Source organism: Cervus canadensis, chromosome X (genome assembly GCF_019320065.1).
Source record: "Cervus canadensis isolate Bull #8, Minnesota chromosome X, ASM1932006v1, whole genome shotgun sequence".
Classification (NCBI taxonomy): Eukaryota; Metazoa; Chordata; class Mammalia; order Artiodactyla; family Cervidae; genus Cervus; species Cervus canadensis.
The window spans coordinates 104,824,858-104,833,715 of NC_057419.1; positions in this window are offsets into that span (position 1 = coordinate 104,824,858).

Genomic DNA, 8,858 nt, shown 5'->3' on the forward strand with positions numbered 1-8,858 from the left:
GTAAGAAATGTGAAATTGTTTGCATCTATAAAATGTGATTATCTTTAGATTGCTCATTTTAGAGAAAAAACATTTTGTGCTTAGCACAATGAGAGATTACTCTATAACTCCTTACCGTTTCTAATGGTTAATGATGCAAACAAACAATGCCCCTGCATATCATTCATCATTTCAAGATGGATAGCTTAACTGGGAAAATGTTGCCAACCTAATAAAATACATATAAAATATTGGTCCAGTCAGCTATTGTGAAAACCAACAACAAAGAAATACAGTTAGATTAACAGGGACTGACTACATACATTGGGTTGGCCAAAAAGTTCGTTTGGGTTTTTCTATAGTATCTTACAGTAAAACCTGAACGAACTTTTTGCCCAACCCAGTCATTTGGTGTGTTCATAGAGTATACATACTAAAACAAGTAACTCCATTGCCATGATTATTGAGTTGAGAGGTTAGTGTCTCAAAAGTATTTAACTGCATACTAACACATAGGGCTTGCTTACGTTGCCCCAGGGGCAGTGCAGTAAAGATTTCAAGACCAAAAAACATACAAAAAGTGTATGTGTATGTATGGAACAGCTATCCAGGGACTTCCCTGGTGGTGCAGAAGTTAGGACTCCATGCTTCCACTGCAGGGGACACAGACTCAATCCCTGATTGGAGAACTAAGATTCTGCATACTGTACAGTGTGGCCAAGAAATAACATAGCATAAGAAATAATCAAATAAAATAAATATAGAACAGCTATCCAAAGGACTAACAGTAATAAACATTAATGGGGAAATTTTTTCTACAATAACATAAAACATTAGGTTTAAATTTTTAAAAGACAATTTGCTTATGGAATTTTTATGGATTAAAACTAAAACTGCCATATGACCAGCAATCCCACTGCTGGGCATACACACCGAGGAAACCAGAATTGAAAGAGACATGTGTACCCCAGTGTTCATTGCAGCACTATTTACAATAGCTAGGACATGGAAGCAACCTAGATGTCCATCAGCAGACAAATGGATAAGGAAGTTGTGGTACATATACACAATGGGATATTACTCAGCTATAAAAAAGAATGCATTTGAGTCAGTTCTAATGAGGTGGATGAAACTGGAGGCTATTATACAGAATGAAGTAAGTCAAAAAGAGAAACACCAATACAGTATATTAACACATATATATGGAATTTAGAAAGATGGTAATGATGACCCTATATGCGAGACAGCAAAAGAGACACAGATGTAAAGAACAGACTTTTGGACTCTGTGGGAGAAGGCGAGGGTGGGACAATTTGAGAGAACAGCATTGAAACATGTGTATTATCATATGTAAAATAGATGACCAGTGCAAGTTTGATGCATGAAGCAGGGCACTCAAAGCTGGTGCTCTCAGATAATCCAGAGAGATAGAGGAGGAAGGTGGGAGGGGGCTCAGGATGGGGGGATACATGTGTACCTGGCTAATTCATGTCTATGTATGGCAAAAACCACCACAATATTGTAAAGTAATTAGCCTCCAATTAAAATAAATAAATTAATTAAAAATAAAATTTAAAAAAAATTAAAAGAAGTAAAACTAAGGTTTTATACAATTCAGATTTAAGTTTAAAGAAAGATATTTATTTCAGTCTTAGAAATATGCTTCAGGTGATTTTTAAAATCTTTATTTTAACATCAGCAAATTACACTCTAAAGCAGGGGTCTGCTAACCGCAGTCTACAGGCCAAATCCGTCCTACCGCCTACTTTGGCCAATAAAGTTTCAGTGGAATGCAGCCATGCCTATTCTTTTATGTATTCTCTATGTGTTTTTTTTTCCCACTTTACAATGGCATAGTTGAGTATTTGTGACGAAGTCTATATGGCCCATAAAGCCCCAAACATTTACTATTTGGCCCTTAACAGAAAAAGTTTCCTGGCTGGTTCCTGCTCTTAAGTGGAATAGTCAGATATAGTAGCCACTAGTCACATGTGACTATGTAAATTTAAATGAATCAAAGTGGAGAATTATCTGGTGGTCCAGTGGTTAGGATTCCACACTTTCACTGCAGGGGTTATGTATTCAATCCCCGGTTGGGGAACCAAGATCCTGCATGCCACATAGCATGGTCAAAAAAGAAAAAAAAAGAAAAAGAAAGAAAATTAAATAAAATTTAAAATTCAGTTGCTTAGTCACACTAGCCACATTTCAAGTAGCCATGTGTGGCTAATGGCTACCATGTTGGACATTGCATCATTTCCATCATGGCAGAAAGTGTCATCAGATAACAAGGCTACTCAAAGTGTGATTCATGTACCAGCAGCATTGTCATTTCTGGGAAACATGTGAGAAATGCAGAATGTGGGCCCCTACTAAATCAGAACCTACAGTTTTACAAGATGCCCAGGTGATCCTTATGCACATTAATAATTGATAAGCAGGGTCTGAGTGGGGGGATGAAGAAGAGGTTCAATAGATGGGCAACAGATGATTCAGTAATGAGAGGAAAGTGCCATCACTAGGGCAAATAAAATACAAAGAAGCTCCCCATAATGGAGACTCTGATAACTATAAAACCACTCTGCCCTCAGCATCTCCTGTGTGCAGGCTCCAGAAACTTGTACTGTATGGAAGGGTGGCATCCAGGCCAATGATATCCAGAAAGGCAAAGTCCTTTCAGTGTGGTATTGTTGTCGCTGTTTTTATTATTGCCATTAATATAAGGTTCCTGGTGACGTTATGATTTGAGGACAGCTACACAAAATAGTAGCCTGGGAAGCCTTGAACCTCTAGAAGAGAAGCCACTTGAGACATCTGTGTGCTGAGAACTGTCTGTACATATGAGAGCTGAAGGCAGACCAGGGAGCTGTTTCTTGGTGTTGGAATGACTTCAACCTAGGTCTCAAATTCCCTTCTCTTCCTCCAAACCCATGGAGAGCAACTGGTCCATAGACTAAACTCATGGAAGTATCTCCCTATTTTAGTTTTGTTTTGTTGATTTTGGGTTCAAAACATTAGAAGACTAAGGAGGCAATGAGAAAAATCGTAAAATAATTCTATTCGAAAAAGACTTCCTCATTTCAGAGGCTAAGACTGATGCATAGAAGTTATTGCTATTGAACCCAAGTTTGTGTGCCTGATGTACAGTGAGGCCAAACAAACCAAACATTAGTATTTGGAGCAGAGAGAGGTTTACTGCAGGACCAAGAAAGGGGTATGAGTAGCTTGTGCTCAAAAGGCCCGAACTCCCTAATGGTTTTTAGTGAAGAATTTTTAAAGGCAAAATTTGGAGTGAGGGCTGCAGGGTGTATGACTTTCTTCTGATTGGTTGGTGGTGAGGTAATAGGGTGGTGTTCCAGAAATTTCAACCTTCTGGTTCCAACTAGTCTGGGGTCTACTTACTCGTGGTCAACAAATAGTCACCATCCTCCATCTGCTTGGGGATCTTAGTTTCTGTACAACTCAAAGACAGGCCTCAGATTGTTACCTATAATCCTTTGGAAGGAACTAGGAATCCGGGAACTCTATCCTACTAACTGCTTGAGTCTGCCCTTTGGAACTCAGAGAAGGCCTAGAAGCCTTTTTTTCCCCCTGCAAATAAGAAACAGGGGACACAGAGGGGCTTTTGTATCTGGGAGGACCCTGCAGAGCCTGGTCTGGTTTCAATCGCCTCTTTTCTTTGCTACTCCTACAATCTTAAAGGGGACTGGGGCTGGACAAGAAGAGAATACAGTTTTGGATAGAGAGGTTAATTATAAACTTTGTGGGGAAACTCAGTTTTAGGGGAACTTTGTTTCATTATGAGGAAGCAGATGTTGGTCCCTGTAGAGAAGGCCTGCCTGTTATAGTGGAAGATCAGAGGGACTGTCAACTCTACAAGAGTTCTAGTGAAGGGCTCCTTTGGAGCAAAGCTTTTCAACCAAGTGAAAAAACCAGAATCATTACAGGTGGGAGTGAGGATGGAAAAGGGGACAATTTGTGTAGTCTGGGAAAACAAATTATAATTCGATCTTCACTTTAGGTATTTAGAAATTTTAAATCATAATCAAGAAAGTTGTGATATTTTTCTGTTTATTGCAACATGGTATGGATAATAAAATGTTAAAACTCTCTTTAGTTTAGAGGTGGAAATAGCTTCAGGGGATTGGCCTCATGACCTTGTGAATTTGCTCTGATCTGAGGTCTAACACTTGGCATTGAAGACTCAGAAAGCTGAATGAATCACATATAGAGACGAGAGGTGAATCCACTCACTGACTGCTCCAGAGTGCACTGGTGGGAATCAAGCTCAGAGCAACAATGTATTAATATAAAACCCAAGTGCTAACTTTTTAATGTACAATGAAAAGTATGTCACAAGAATTAGATAGTTGGCACAAATTCATCATCGTCTTCTTTTTCTCCCTATCTTTATCTATAATTCAGAGGTATAATATGTATAATTCAGAGTATACTCTGAGTGTCAATTTGTTGATATGCAGAGAGACTCATTAGTGTTATAGGATCTAGACCATTTTAAGGATAGCATATTCTTTCTCTCCTTTGCAAACATATATTTGAGTTCAAACCTTAAATCCTTAAATGATTACTTTGTGATATTTCATGGACTCAACTAAGGAAAACTTTTTTTTTCTTTTGGCCACACATCATAGGTCCTCAATCAGGTGACCAAGGATCAAACCCTCACCCCCTGAAGTAGAAGGGCAGAGTCTTAGTCATTGTTCTGCCAGGGACATCCTTGTATTGTATTTATGATAGAATTATTTACCAAAGGAAGAGGAAAACTTGCTTCTGTCATTCCTTTCATTTATTTATTCACTTCCCCAGTCATCCATTTACTCATTCATTCATTGGACATATGTAAGTGTCTACCACATGCTGCTGTTTTTTAGTCATTTAAGTGGTGTCCAACTCTTTGCAACCCCGTGGACTGTAGCCCTCTAGTCTCCTCTGTCCATGGGATTTTCCAGGCAAGAATACTGGAGTGGGTTGCCATTTCCTCCTCCAGGGCACATTCCCAACCCAGGGATCAAACCCATGTCTGTTGCCTCTCCTGCATTGGCAGGTGGATTCTTTACCACTGAACCACCAGGGAAGCCTTCCTACCATGTGCTAGGCTCTCCCTAATAGGCATTAGAGATACAGGCATGGAAAAAACGGGCAAAAACAAAGTATATATTCACATGCAGTTAATATATAGATGGACAATAGCAGAAAAGGAGACAATTAAAGCAAGGAAGAGAGATAGAGATTGAGGTTCGGTTCACTTCAGTCCTCAGTCGTGTCTGACTCTTTGCAACCCCATAGACTGCAGCATACCAGGCTTCCTTGTCCATCACCAACTCTTGGAGCTTGCTCAAACTCATGTCCATTGAGTCGGTGATGCCATCCAATCATCTCATCTTCGGTTGTCCCCTTCTCCTCCTCCTTTCAATCTTTCCCAGCATCAGGGTCTTTTCCAATGAGTCAGTTCTTCAAATCAGGTGGCCAAAATATTGGAGCTTCGGCTTCAGCATCAGTCCTTCCAAAGAATATTCAGGGCTAATTTCCTTTAGGATGGACTGGTTGGATCTCCTTGCAGTCCAAGGGACTCTCAAGAGTCTTCTCCAACACCACAGTTCAAAAGCATCAATTCTCCAGCTCTCAGCCTTCTTTACAGTCCAACTCCCACATCCCTACATGACTACTGGAAAAACCATAGCTTTGTTTTGATGGACCTTTGTTGGCAAAGTAATGTCTCTGTTTTTTTAATATGCTGTCTATGTTGGGTCATAGCTTTTTTTCCAAGGAGCAAGTGTCTTTCAATTTCATGGCTGCAGTCACCACCTGCAATGATTTTGGAGCCCAAGAAAATAAATTCTGTCACTGTTTACATTGTTTCCCCATCTATTTCCCATGAAGTGATGGGACCAGATGCCATGATCTTAGTTTTCTGAATGTTGAGTTTTAAGTCAACTTTTTCACTCTCCTCTCACTTTCATCAAGAGGCTCTTTAGTTCTTCTTCACTTTCTACCATAAGGGTAGTATCATCTGCATTTCTGATATTATTGATATTTCTCCCAACAATCTTGATTCCAGAGATAGACATAGGGGAATGAAATTTTAAACTGGTGATCACATAGGGCTCAAAGATAAGCTTTCCCCTAGTTTCCTTAGATAACCAGACCCTCTCCTCTTATGAATGACACATTATTTTTTAGCAACATTCAGTGATGTGAGTGAAATGCTAAAGCCTTAAAAGCTATGCTGTTTCTTTAAGGCAATGATTTGAAATCAGGACAGCAGATTAGAATCACTTGGGGGAGCTTTTAATAAACCATCTGGGCCCCACCCTCTTCGGATTAAATAAGAATCTCTTGTGATGTCAATAGTTTGTAAAAACTCCCCAGGTGACTGTCAATTGCAGCCAAAGCTGCAGATCACTGTTTCAAGGTGACTTTGCTTTAATTTAATATACATTGAGCTGAAAGTTTAATTCTTCAAAGGCCATCTTATTTCCTATTTTGGGGGGCAACATACCTTGTTCCTCCAAATTACTCTGTAGGAAACAAAAGTGTATTGTCTATAAACTGTTACATTCAGAGCAACATATCCATATTGATGGATATGATTCAATATCCTTTAACAATTTCTAAATTGTTAAAGGATCAGGAAAGAAGTACCAAAACAATCTTTTTAAAAATAAATTTGAAAGGTGCAAAAATAAAAACCCTCTCCAAGATTAGGATCTCCCCCTTTCTGACAGATTTCTTCTTACCAATAATAAAGCTCCCACTGAGAATTACAGCACTGGGTTGCTGGGTACTGAGGAGATTTCCACAGATCTCCTTTCAGGGAGACTGTTTATAGGAAATTCACAAACTTGAAATGCACGCCACTGGTGGCTAATGAGGTAATTAATATGAAACAGACCAGATCTGTATGATACAAGTGCAATACAGGAGGACAGTGATTCAGAACTTCAGAAAGGAGACATTGCTGATTATACACACAAAAGCACTGGGAAATGGGGCTGTGGATTTACCTGAAAAACTTGTCACATGAAATTTGGTTGGTCTGAAAATTGCAAACAAAGACATCGACTAGGAGACCCGAAATTTGATTCACCCCAAAGCTAACACCTGTCACGATTTGCTCATGAGCAAGTTGAAATTTGATACCTATCTTGCTTTCCCTTGAGATATACATGGGTTTCATAGTAAAGATGGGAAAATGCTCTCCTTCAGGGGTACAACAGAAAGCCATGGCCCACAGGAATATCACAGAGAATATTAATCCATTCCCAAGGTAGGCCCAATAGAAGTAGAGAGGAGAGAATAAGAACTTTGAGTACAACCTCTGCACTGTGAGGCTCTCCTTGGCCTACAGCTTATTTCTTTTCATTCATCTGTTCCTTCACTTGAAAGGAACTTTTGCTCCAAAATGTACAGAGGATAAAAGGACTGGTTTAGTTTCAGGACACACGTCATGAAAGCATTTTCTTCTGTGTGTCCTAGCCCAGGAGATGCCCCTCTTTTAAAATGGGAATGAACCATTCTGTTCTGAGCCTGGGGTCATTTGAGTAAAAGAGGGAAATGGGGTAGAAGAAATATGTTAGGTACTCACAATGCATCAGGCATTTGACCTAGATTGGTGTCATCTGTAGTGGTTTGAATAGTGTCCACCCTCCCCATTCAGGTACACTCAGAACCTCAGAACATGACCTGAGTTGGAAATAGGTCTTTGCAGATGTCATCAGTTAAGGATCTTGAGCTGATATGATTCTGGAATTAGGGTGATCCTTTGATTCAGTAATTGTTGTTCTTATAAGAAGAGAGGAAGGCCATGTCAAGATGGAGGCAGAGGTTGGGTGATGTGACCATAGCTGAGGAACACCCGGGACAACCAGGAGCTCAAAGAGGTGAGGATGTCTTCTCCTCTTGAGCTCTCAGAGGGAGAACAGCCCTGCTGACATGTTAATTTTGGACTTCTGGCCTCCAGACCTGTGACAGCATGTATTTCTGGTTTTTGAAGCCATCAAAATAGTGGTAATTTGTTCAGGCAGCCCTAGGAACCTACTACGCCATCCAATTCAAAGCAAATTTATGAGGAACACAGGCTTATCCTCACTTTCTAGGTGAGGAAGCTGAAGCCACTCAGCAGTGGACAGAGAATTTCAAACTCATATCTATTTGACTTTAAGGCTGCTCCCTTAACCCACACTGCTTGTCTAATAAGAAAACACCCTCATCAACTGCCTTCTGAGCCTGAGCCTCCCTAACTGTAATGGGCATATGAATCAGGGGCTCTTATTAAAATGCAGCTTCTGAGTTCTTTGGTTTGGAAGGTTCCTGAGATTCTGCATTTCCGATATGATCCAGTGATCAGCACTTAGGTAGCCCTTTAGGTAGCAAGGACCTGAATCAGTGATCAGAAAAGTGTTTTGGCACAAAGAGTCAGATAGTACATATTCTCAGCTTTGCAGTCATACAGTCTCTGTTGTAGCTGCCCAACCCTGTTGTCACATGAAAGCAGCCATAGACAATAGACATGAAAATTTGAATTTCATATAATTTTCGTGTGCCATGAAATATTATTCTTTTGATATTTTTTTAGCCATTACAAAATGTTTTTAAAAATTCTTAGCTTCCTGTTGATGCAGAAAGAGGTGGCAGGCTGACTTTGACCCACAGGCTATGGTTTGCAGAACCTTGGTCTAAATTACTAACACCTGGTGTGTGCGTAATACTGAAGCAATGATCTTATTTTTTTTTAAAGGCAGCATATTTGAAAAACATCCTGGTATGGAAAGAGAATTGGAGTGGGGATGAGAAAATCTAGGTTTCAAATGCGACCTGTGTTCTTTATTCACAAATGACTTCTCTGAGCTCTGTCATTT